The 12,884-nt window shown below is 38.1% G+C and overlaps 1 protein-coding gene and 1 pseudogene across 1 annotated transcript in view; both read left to right on the plus strand.

Annotated features, from left to right (window-relative positions):
• LOC150105799 (uncharacterized) overlaps positions 1-12,884 on the plus strand; it is an 84,759-nt gene that overhangs the window by 41,505 nt on the left and 30,370 nt on the right. The window lies entirely within an intron of this gene.
• Positions 956-1,073, plus strand: LOC150105800 (U2 spliceosomal RNA; annotated as a pseudogene).

Genomic DNA, 12,884 nt, shown 5'->3' on the forward strand with positions numbered 1-12,884 from the left:
ATAATTCAAAATCTTAAAAAAAAAAATCTAATAAAAGTTTTTTTATATTGTTTATATGATCAATATTCTAGCACCATTTTATATTTATTTTACCATATATATTAATAAACAGCGCCTCTGCAATGTACGTAATTTTTTTTTTTTTTTTTCTTGAGGAGGAAGGATTGATTCATTCAATTCTAAGGCTCGGCTATTGCTGTTACCCTCCTGCCATGATCAGAGCTTTAATTGCTCAATAACACCTTATCCACACACTGTCCTCTACAGATAATGGGGAAGATGAAAAGCATTCTTGCTTCGCCCCTTTAAGCCAGTCCTTATAAGGACTTGTAGGTAATAAAAACATTGGTACTGAAAGAAGAAAGTCCTTTTTAGGACTTCCAGGGTAACGAATGGCAATGCTGAACCAAGGAAGTTAACTGAGGTTCGGTTGTTGCTGTTATCCTGGGTGATGAGTTTTTGAGTTCGCTCTCTTAAGGTTTTTGCCTTAAGGGAGCACTTTGAGTCTCCGGGGAAGGTGTTCTCCGGCATGGCCCGCTGAGGGGTTCTTGTCGGTGAATTATTTTCCTCGGAATTTGAGCGGTTCTGCTCAGTGGTAGGGGAGCCCGTCACTGAGTGGAACCAACGTTGAGATATGGACGGTCTTTGGCCCACTATGGAGTGGCCTAGAGATCGTCTGATTTTTTGAGATTTTACCCTTTACTTACTAATCAGGGTAACAAATGGCAATGCTGTAGCCAATGAAGTTTTAACTGAGGCTATTGCCGTTACCGAGCCATGACTAGAGCTTTTTAGCTCAATAACACTCCATCCACACAGATTTTCTTCATTCAGATGACGGGATAAAGAGTCAAGGACTCAGTCCATAGCCCAGTTCTTTTAAGAACTTGTAGGTAATAATAATATAGCTAATAATATAAAAGAGGATTCTTACTTCCCAGTTTTAAATGTGATAATCGCTTCTCGGCCTTTTGGCTAAGATCAAGTGTATAGTTTCTGTTCTTAACCGTTAATATCGGTACGAGTCCCATCGGGTTTCACAATATTTAACCGGAAATTTACAGAAATTCCTAAACCCCGGACTGGGGAAATATCAAACACTTGGTGGTGGGAATAGTTAGGCTCCTCCCATCTGATCATGCCCTCCATTCTGCTGCGTGTGCGTACCCTCGGAATTGAGGTTGACGCCACAATACCAGCAAGGACGATGGCGAAAGCTATCATAGACTGCGTCGGCGCAGAGAACATTTTTGGATTTACCCCTTACGGGGGAGGAAGATACCAGATAGTGACCAAAAATATGGAGACCAGAGAAAAGCTTCTCCAAGGATTTGACTGTGGTAAAATAAAAGTATCTCCCTTCATGGTTGGGAGCATCTTGAGAACCCTTAAGATACCACGATTACGATTTCCCCTAGAATATGCAGAGAACAACGATATAATCCATAGCGTATTCTCTAAGTGGGGAGTTGTACGGGAAATCCAGGTTCACAATGACGCCGACAATCCTGAGTGGAAGTCAGGGGAGGTAACTATCTCTCTTGAAATGAGGACCGAAGTTCCTAACTTTGTCCTCATAGGATCTGCCCGGGTAATGGTAAATTACCCAGGCGTCAAAAAGCTATGCTTTAGATGTGGCGCCTTCAATCATCTTGGGGCAGACTGCCCTCGCATAAAATGCAACAACTGCCTAAAAATTGGCCACAACCAAGAAAAATGTGAGGCAACTTGTTTGAAATGTGGGGTCATTGACCACAAAGTGGACACCTGCCCATCCAGAACCCTCGCAGAGAGGATGGGTGGTGCAATCACATCAGCAACAAAACCAAGTAATGAAAAGGTCACAACACAGGAAGAGTTTCCGCCTCATGAGGCCACTCCTGATCATGCCGCCATGTCTAAGACAACGAAAAGGTCCCGTAAGGGAGGGAAACCTACCAGAATTGCGGAGACCAGCAATACGACCCCAACAGAAGAGACTGACAATGCAGAAACCAATATGGTAACTCCCACTGACGAAAGCGGAGCTGCCAATATAGACATCCCCAATTCAGATACAGTAGAAGAAGCTGAAGTAGAGATGGAGACGAACACCAAAAATTCCAAACGGCCATTAAGTCCGCAGGAAGAAGAGCTGACAAATCTCAAAACAGCAAAAGTATTTGAAACCGAACACCCAGAAGTCCCTCATGCAAAAGCAGGGGAGACTCTAAAACATCTCCTTAGAGGTATGCCCAGGGTGGCAGAAAAGTTTAAAGAGGCAATAGATAAAGTAGGAGAACCTGAACTCCTCCTAACAGGGAAATATGGTCCCAACGTAGTTAGTGCAAAATGGGGTGACTTATTTGTTGAAGACATCAGCCAAATCACCCCTGAGCAAGTACAGGTAGCCATGGACATAGATGAGGAGGCGGCATCTGCGTTCTTCATAGCTCTCTCCAAATTAGATATGGCCAAGGGAAGTGAGGTGGCCAAAAGAATCATAACAGCCCACAACAAAAGAAAGGAACAGTAACCACCTTGTGGATTTCTGTACTCAGCTTCACTGGTTTTTAGCTCCCACAGGTGGGGGAGGACCTGAGAACCTGAGCGGCGAAGGCTTACAGTGAGGCGGTGCAGTTCCTTGTGAGCTGCATCACTCGGGACAGATCCTTCCTCCACCTCTAAGTTTACCTTTCCATTCCTTCTCCAGATTTATTCTCTTTTTGTTTTGTTACATGTTTCCTTTTTAGGATTTTTCCTTTTTTTTTTTAAAGTGAAAAATCAACGACCGTTTTAGAAACGCCCCTGGGGGGCAAACAGCTAAAACAGGTCAACTGAGGCCTCTTTTACCTACTCTACCACTACGCACTCTATCTTTATTTCCTCTTCTACTATCTGCTGACTCTCAGCTTATCTTACTCTACAAGCCGATGATGAATTTTTGTTGAACTCACAAATTATATATATATGCTCTTTGATGAAGAATCTTAATTATGTATGACACTCGCCCTTTGCATTTTCAGAGCCAATCGATGACCTCAGAAAACGTGCTCAGAAGTTACCCTTTAATTACATTCCAATATTTAAATACGTCGTTTTTAGTTGAATGAAAAACGTAGCAGGAATGAAGAGTATTTAAATGAACATTGCTCTTTCTTACTCTACAATAGACAGATTCGACAGCATTTGGGGGTATCAGGATGGCGGTGATTAATACCCTTGGAGGGTAATGGATGGCAATGCTGTTCCAATGAAGTTTAACTGAGGCACGGCTGTTGCTGTTACCCCCTGGGGCGCAGAGATTCGAGAGTTTTGAGTTCGCTGTCTTAAGGTTTTTGCCTTAAAGGAGCAATTTGAGTCTCTGAGGGAAAGTGTTCTCCGGCACGGCCCACTGAGGGGCTTTGTTGGTGAATGCTTTTTTCGGAATTTGAGCGGTTCTGCTCGGTGGTGGTGTGTGGTGGAAGGCCATCACTGAGTGGAGCTAACGCTGAGATGGACGGTCTTTTGCTCACGACTGAGTGGCCCAGGGATCGTCCCAATTTTTAGAGACGGCTTTACCTTTAAAAATGGCTATTCTCTTTGATGATAATGCTATTTGCTACAGCACAATGTTAAAATAACTTGTAATATAGTGCGATTTAGGCAATATATAAGCTGTTTTACTTTTTGCTTGATTGACTACGAATAATTATATCCAACTTCATCAACTCATCCGGGTATTAATGTATACTTGAGCCATCACTTCTGAGTTCATAATATTGGTCGTCAGAAGAAAGGCAGTTATAGGTTCGATGCTAGTAGCCCACGAGAAGAATTTTTTACACGGTTTTTCAGGATGATCCCTGAAAGTAGAGTTTCTCCCCTAGGAAATTTGGGTTTTAACCCTGAAAAAAAAATGATCGTCCAACTCACATTAATTCAGACAATAATACACCAGTTAGGGTTTAGGATCAAGAGATGGCTTCTGGTTTCTATTGTACTCCCTTTCCGAAGATTTTTTCTTTCTTTCTCAGGACAGACGACCTCCCTCATCAACATCTTGAATGTGTACTTCGAGTCTTTGACTCAGAAGATGATTCCGGTTCCAGCAAATATATACCGGCCATCTTCTTTCAACCTATTGCCTAATAATTGCTAACATTAAGATAGAAATGGAGAATAATGACTTTGGAATCCTTGCTGAAATGTCTTTCTCCGGGACCTCCGGATTTTCTCCCTTCACAACAAAATAATTATTTCAACAATTTAAAGTGTAATCAGAAAATATCGAAACAGAACCTGTGTAACCTAATACGCACATTTAATTACCAAAGTGGGAAATAGGGGTTTATCGTCCTGAAGTAGTTATTTATTTATTTTTTTAATTATGTATTTTTTGCTCTGTCTGCTGAAAGTACTGTTCGAACAAAGTTTTCAGTTGCCAAAAAAAATTTATTATTATTTTTTAAATATATAAATATACTCAAGTTCACCTGCTGTTCGGCCATGTTGAAAACGTCAAAAGTAATCCGAAAACTTGTGCAAAGTTCATCGCGTCATCAATAATTATTTGCATTAATTCTTGGGTTTCAGTTGTTGCCTTAAGATTTTTAAGCATTATTGCATACAAGTTCGTGATTTGATGACATCATCAAGTGAGATGCATTAAAATACACCGGTTTGCAATATTTGTTTGCGAATAGCTGCAACAATGCAACAAAGATGTGATTATTCCCAATACTGCACCTCACAAACAATTAGAATAGTCGTTGGCGCCCTCTGGTACTAAATGTAGATTACAGAATCGTAAAAGCATGTTGGTGCCCTCTATTATTCGTTGTTGTTTTCATAATCAAGTTATTCTTTCTCCAGCAAACGATTTTTATGTAATTTTTATTTATAGATTAAAAAATGCAGTTTTTGTAGGAGACTATTTAAAAGTCTGGTTTGGAAAAAGTCTTTTTTTTTTAAATCTTTTTTTTTGTAATTGGATTCCAAACATTAATTAATTATAATAAATATAATAATTATTCTTATTAGTATATGATCTTTTTCTAAAAATACTCCGTCAGAATAAATAGTGATATTTTTTTGTTGTTATTGCATTTTAGAAGGAAAAAAAATTGCTGGATAATTATGAGTGACTTTTCAGATATTTTTCTTCGTTTACGGAGACCGAGAAAAAATTATACACACCGCATGTACATTAGATTCCCTCCCCCCTCCAAAAAAAAAAAAAAAAAAAATCACTCAGCTTTCTTGTGCCAAGAACAAAATGACGATACGCTTTTATTTTCAAAGTTTATTTAATTTGCTAGCACAACGTTGGCTTCTTTGGCATTAAAAGAGATAAAAAAAAATAATAGTTTCCAGTGCTTTTTTGTCGTTCGCTATAATCCTTGCAGAGAAACGGTTGCTATAACAACTGCATCCCTAAGCGATCTCAAATGATGAATGTTAGCTTATACCCTAGATCCCACATATCCACTGCTGTGGTTTACACCAGAAGTTAACACCCTACCATAGGCAATTCCTCGTAGTTGAAATGAGTGATATACTTAATAAAATATGATATCTGGAATGGAGAGTATCTGACAGTAGATTGCTTTAAATTTATGCTAATCTTTTCTTACGAAAACAGGTCTGATTTAATCTTTAAGGCATACATCTTTCCTTAAGCTCTATCGTGCAGCAGATTGCGACGAATTAGAATTCTTTGGGATTTAAATACAATTTTCCACCGCATTTATACATTAATCTGCAATAATAGAACCATCTACAACAATATAATCGTCGATAAGTACTGTTAGTAGCGCCCTCTTGTATCAAATGTAGTTTTCTGATTTAAAAAGCATGCTATTTTATGGTAATAGTTGTTTTTTTTTACTGATAGAAAAAAAACAACTAGATTGTTAAAGGAAGAGATGTCATAGTATACTTTTTAGATGTTGCAATCGGTTCTGACAGGTGGCTTTGAGGAACTGTCAACTGATTTTTATATCACCACCCTTAGCGCTTGGTATTTTAGATTGTTTCCTACGACCTCGTACAGATCCCATCATTTTCCGTTGTTCCCTTAATCTACTATCTCCATCATATTGTCTTGTGCTCATCCGAGACGAGAGATAAGATTCCTCTACCCCCCCCCCATTCGCCCCATTGGTGTAGGGAAAGAAAACGGTAGACCTATTTTGCAGCATCTAACAGTTTGCCACTTCTGATATACCCGGAAGAAACAGGTAGCGAAGTTCGGAGATAAGAGCTTGGCGTTCTTTTGTGTGACCTCCTATAGCCATTGTGTTTGAGACTCATCCATCTTATCACGTAGCCGATTGCGACCGACTTGTAGCTTTCTTGGAAGACAGTGAGCAAGAATTCATTCTTAAGGCTGACAAGACTGATGAAAGAGAGAAAAGAAATAGGGAAAAATAGAAAGGATGAAGAGAGAAAAATGCTATGGAAAGGTATTCCCTAAGTCGGCCCTTTTTTGTTTAGACAATAGTCGTTGCTAGTTGATTTTTTTTAAGTTAATATGCCGTCTTATATTCAACGTTTATGGTAAAAAATAAAAAAAAAGGGAATTGTTTGAGCTGCGGTTTTAAATCGTTTAAATTATTTTGTAGTTTCTGAACTACTAAAAATAGTTTAAACTTTAGTGTTGGTAATCAACCATAGAATACCATAAAAGTAAGTTTTTACAGTGTTTATTATTATCACACAGATTATTATATGTATTTACACATATACAATTAAAATATTATTATTACATGTACTGTGTACAAAGTACTAAGTACTTTCATCCTTGATAAATATGCATCATAATAGTTATTTTTTTCATTATTTCACTGCATGACATCCTCGAAGCTTGTGTTAAGCTTATCAGTGAATGGTATTGGACAGCTGTGGTTTCGTGGTTTGGATTCAGCACAACGTGTGAGATGTCAGTTTAATAGTTATATAATTTCTGGTTTAGCATGCAGAAAACACACACTTTTTGAAGGGGAGAAAGCTTTGGACAAGAAGTGTTTATATTCTTAAAATTTCCCTCTAATTTTCCATGTTGTTGCTACAATAGTTATATACAACCTTTTACTCTCTATAGATACCATGTTTATTCAATGTTCTGTTATCTAGTTTCTGAAAGACAGGCTATGAGAGGATCACTTTGTATGCTGGTTTTGGTTTAGATATTCATAATACAGTTTCGAGCCATTTAGTTTTTGGCACAGTTCAATTGTCTCGTGACTTAATAATAATACAGTCATCCCTCGACTTACGTCCGTTCGATTACGTCCTTTCGAAGATACGTCCGTGATCCCATAAGGGAATAAATAACATTTTCGGCTATACTTTCGAACAAGACGCAAGCGAGCGTAAGGTAAAGCATGTGCATTGGCAACAGCGTTTTCAGCGGCAACCAACCTCCCTCGGTAGGTTGGTATCTTCAACAGTTCCTCTGTTGATTTTGTGTTTGAGAAATGGGTTATTTATGTAGCTGTCGTTAATTATTTCGCGATATTTTGCGCAACATGGCCCCTACAAGCACAATCAAAGAACCTAGTGAAGAATCACAGAAAAAAGAAGCGAGCGATTGATCTTGAAACGAAGTTAGTCCGTCGATGTGATCGCCCATGACTTCGGACGGCCATTTTGAAAAATAAGGAGAGGCTGTGAAAGGATCTGCTTCCACTAAATCGACGAGAGTGACGAAGCAAAGACAAGGTCCTATCGATGATATGGAAAAGCTACTTGCATCATGCATAGAGGACCTGAACCAAAAGCGCATGCCCCTTAGCACTGTGACCATAACCACTAAGTCTCTTCAACATGTTGAAGGAGAAAGCAGAACCCGATTATGACTACGAATTCAACGCTTCTTCTGATTGGTTCATGAGATTCGAGCAGAATTTTGCGCTGCATAATGGGAAAATATATTGGAATCTGCACGTGCTAGAAGGCTGCCAAGTAGTTTGGGGAGAAATTGGATAAAATTATTATGGAGGAAAATTATTTGCCACAGCAATTATTTAATATGGATGAGACGTCCTTGTTTCGGAAAAAAAAAATGCCCGAGCGGACATTCATCCACAAAAGGTTCTGTTACAGGTAATGTGGCTGGATATAAACTGAAACCATTTGTAATATGGCACAGTGAGAATCCACGAATCTTCAAAAACCTTAGGAAGCCTACTCCCAGTTCATTATCGGAGCAACAACAAGTCATGGATGACTCAAAAATTATTTGAGGATGCCTTAATCAATTTTATTCGAGCGAAATAAATAGCTATTATATGAAAGAAAATGTAGAATTTAAAATTTTATTAATTCTAGATAATGCTCCAGGTCATCCGTTTTATACGTCTTACAGTAGTGATCTTCAGCAAGTTCAATGTCATGTTTCTCCCTCCAAATACTACTTCGTTGATCCACTCGATGGATCAGGGAGTTCTTGCAGTGTTTAAGGCTTATTTTCTACGGAGAACCTTTTTCACCAGTCATTTCTGCTACTGAAGAAAATGACCAGACTCTCATGCAATCCTGGAAAACATTCAACATTTATCATGCTATTAAAAATATTGCTGTGGCTTGGGACGAAGTGACCTCTCAATGTATGAGTGGCATATGAAAAAAGGTCTGTGCATGATTTTGGAAGTTCGTCCTAGCAAACAATTTGAATCTCGAAGTGAATGATGACGACATAATTCAACTCATCGAAAGTTCTCCTGAAGAGTTGACCAACGAAGGATTGGTCGAACTGGAGGAACAAAGGTGGAACGCTACTTAATAATAGAAATGAAAGTTCATGATGCGTTTGCTTGCTCTAAACAAATATATGATGAAAAGAAGCAGAGCAATAAGAAAAGCACATGGGACATTTCCATCATAAAAACAAAAGCTACACCAGAAGGGCGACAGCCTGATCGTAAACACAGGGAATGGAATCAAGATGTGATTGTGGAGGAAGATTTGGATGATTATTCGCTTGTTTTATAGTGGCAGTAACACACAGTACAGTTTTATAATATGTTTAAAAATTAAAATGACAGTATACTTATGACGGTTAAGTCCCTGACCCCTATAACTCTGTTGATTTAATGTATCGACTTACGTCCTGCCGGATGGAACGGAACCCGGACGTAAGTCGAGGGATGACTATTAATAATAATAAAAGTGTAATTCTGAAAACTGTACATAATTTAATTCACAATTTTGCATTGTTTTAATTTAAAAAATCACTCAGTGGTTCTTGACTAGCTTTATTCCTTATAAGGACTTTTTTTAAAGGGGCGAAGCAAGAATGTTTTTCATCTTCCCCGTTATCTGTAGAGGACAGTGTAGGGATAAGGTGTTATTGAGCTATTAAAGCTCTGATCATGGCAGGAGGGTAACAGCAATAGCCGAGCCTCAGGACTTCATTGGCTACAGCATTGCCATCCATTACCCTCCAAGGGTATTAATCACCGACTATGTAAGTAAAGGTGAAATCTCAAAAATACGGACGATCTCTAGGCCACTCCATAGTGGGCGAAAGACCGTCCTAATCTCAGCGTTGGTTCCACTCAGTGACGGGCTCCCCGACCACTGAGCAGAACCGCTCAAATTCCGAGGAAAATAATTCACCGACAAAGCCCCTCAGCGGGCCGTGCCGGGAACACCTTCCCCGGAGACTCAAAAGTGCTCCCTTAAGGCAAAAACCTTAAGAGAGCGAACTCAAAAACTCGTCGCCCAAGTGGGTAACAGCAACAGCCGAACCTCAGTTAAACTTCATTGGTACAGCATTGCACTGTTGCCATCCGTTACCCCCAAGGGCATTAATGAACCAATCACCGTATGTGTAAGTAAAGGTGATATCTCAAAAATATCGGACGATTTCTAGGCCACTCATTCGTGGGCGAAAGACCGTCCAAATCTCAGCGTTGGTTCTACTCAGTGAAACTCGAGTACCGAGCAGAACCGCTCACATTCCGAGGAAAATAATTCACCGGCACGTACCCCTCAGCGGGCCGTGCCGGAGAACACTTTCCCCGGAGACTCAAAGTGCTCCCTTAGGGCAAAACCTAAGAGAGCGAACTCATTTACCCAGGATAACAGCAACAGCCGAACCTCAGTTAAACTTCATTGGTTCAGCATTGCCATCCGTTACCCTATATGGGCACCTCATATAAAATCAATCACCACATCACACAGTCGATTCACCTGCTTCCTTAAAATCCTTAAAGATCTCCGTATCAGCTTCCTGCTGATAAAATAATATTAAAGCTATATTAACTGATAAAAGGTGTTTTGTTTGTTATCAATAAATGCTAAAAAATTATTAAATTATAAAACATTTTGAATTATTTGACATTTTTAATATAACTTACTCTATGATTATATATATCGTATGCATTTCTTCTGCGCAGTAGTTTTTTCTTTTAAAAATTATTATAGTCGCCATCTGAACACTGCACAGGAAATGTTAGAATAACATTAACATTTTTCAGAATTAACTCTTAGCTCTGTATGTAATGCTATGATAAGCATTTAAATTCGCATTTATATTTAATCTCTCTCTCTCTCTCTCTCACACACACACACACACACACACACACACACACACACACACACACACACACACACACACACACACACACACACTCTAAACCGAATTTCCTGTATTTAATCCTTTTCACATCTGTTGTGAAAGCAACATTCGCATCAACTCATAAAATAAAACGAAATCTCATCCGTGAGGGCCCCAGAGAGGGGACAGGGTTCACTAAGATAGTTCAGCAACGACACTTTCTTTGCATTTTTATATATATATATTTTTTTATAAATACCGACACTTCTCTGAGTTAATTTTCTCTTATTAACACTGACTCGAAGGGCAGAAAGCAATCTGCACATACAGAAAGTTAAGTCTGTCAACAGAGTCGGAATTTTTTTTTTTTTAATGTGTAATTATTTTTCATTGCTCTTTCTTCCTTTCGTTATCCTAAGGAATCGCACATGTTCGTGAAAAGAAAAAAAAAAAAAATTCTTGGACAGAAGAAAAGTTTTAAATGAGCCTCAAGGGTTCCCCCTTCTCCGTAGTAGGTTTAATGAAAAACTAAAAACCGTTTGTCGTCACTGCCGTTATAAAAACCTCGGTCGAGACGCTCTGTGTCGGTTACATTATACACTTTCTAACTCAGCCGGAACGTGTAGTTTAAACTCTTAACATTTACAGTAGAATCAAAAGTCCAAAGGAATTTTTTTTTTTTTTTCAATATAGTGACGTCATTTCTATTGAAGCGTATATCCCCATACTGGGCGCGCGAATGGGAAGGAGGAGAAGAAGGAAGAGTTTCTTTCACGCATCAACAAGAGTCTCAGCCATCCCATTTCATAAAGAGAAATAGCATTACAGGAAAGGTGTAGATGGATCCGCTCTATTTCAGTATTTACATTCGAGGAACGTTCAAAATCTGGTTCTACGAGCTTTTCGGCTTGGGGTGGGGGGGGGTTATTTCAAAGCAAAGAAACTATATCAATAAACATTGCCACAAGTATAAAAAGTGGATTTATATAACCTAAATCTGAGGGTAAATGTTCATATAACAAACATTAATCCTGAATTTTTACATTGATTTATTCTAATTCGGCCCAAACTACATAAATGACCCCCCCCCCAAGCTTTCCTAAGTCTGCCGAATTTTCTTACTTTATTTATAAAAAAAAAAATTAACTCCTTAATAAATAAAAAATTAAATGGGTGATTAACATAAAACTATTCATTTTATAATAGCATTTTTACAACGTCGTTTTCTCTTAATTAATTGCACACATTTGTTTTTGACATTGTCATTTATAACTTCAACTTCTGCACGGGTTCAATTATTTTTGTCTTACTACAGACGAACAGAATATCTAATAGGAACTTATGCAATGTGAAAACGCACTTAAAAAGAAAACTAAAATATTCGATATTTTTCGTAGTTTGATACCGTAGGAGGCGATCTGCTATGACTAAATATGTCATTGACTTCAAAACCACTTTAATTAAGTTACAAAGATGAGTGATATCCCGTGTATATATATATATATATATATATTTTTTTTTTTTTTTCATTTATATAAATTCCCCTTTTATGTCAAAATTGAACTGTGTTGAGAAGTTTACTAAAAATCTTACAAACTAAAATTCGTTATACTTCTGTGTTAAATATTTAACAATGACATTAATTATTTACCACTAATTGTTAAATATTTTAAAGAGTTTAGCAGCATTGTTGCGAAACATGAGTACAAACAGTTTGGATTTTTACTTATAAATAATAACAATGAAATTGTCACAGTTGTAACATAAAAAGATGTATATTTCGTCCACGTGGTCTGCGAATCCCATCTGGTCGAGTTTTTCTTGATTAGTTATATTTCTTCTAGACCAGAGTCAATTTAAAAAAAAAAAAAAGAAAGAGGTCCTTATGCCTTAAATAAAAAAAGGAACTTGCAAAAAAGAGGAATAAGTCATAAAAATACCTTTCATAAGCCCATCGTAAAGCTAAGAGAGAATTCTAAGAAAAACAACGAGAGAAAGAATTTAAAAAACTTCTTCCCTCGCATTGTATTCGTCACCGTTAAAACACTTGTCTAGGCATTCGCCAATTAAGTACTTTCAGAAGTGACAGTGACAATTGGTAACGGGCGAGGGGAGGGATGTACACACGTGATCAAGGAAAAGCAGATGCGAGTTAGTTAGCCTGGAGGCTAGTCTTTGTTTATATTAGAAAGTTCGTATGAATAAAAATATTAAACTAAAAAGATTTTAGTGAAGTGCTGCCATCTGGCGAGCCATTCTCAATTCTAGGCAACGGACGTTCACACTAACCCTAAAAAATAGTAGATGCTAATCTGTGTGCATGTTTCGTAGAGAGAAAGTTAGTGTGTGCAAACAGCAT

This window comes from Typopeltis vanoorti, chromosome 6 (genome assembly GCF_054136105.1).
Source record: "Typopeltis vanoorti isolate ZY-2024b chromosome 6, IOZ_Tvanoo_1.0, whole genome shotgun sequence".
Lineage (NCBI taxonomy): Eukaryota > Metazoa > Arthropoda > Arachnida > Uropygi > Thelyphonidae > Typopeltis > Typopeltis vanoorti.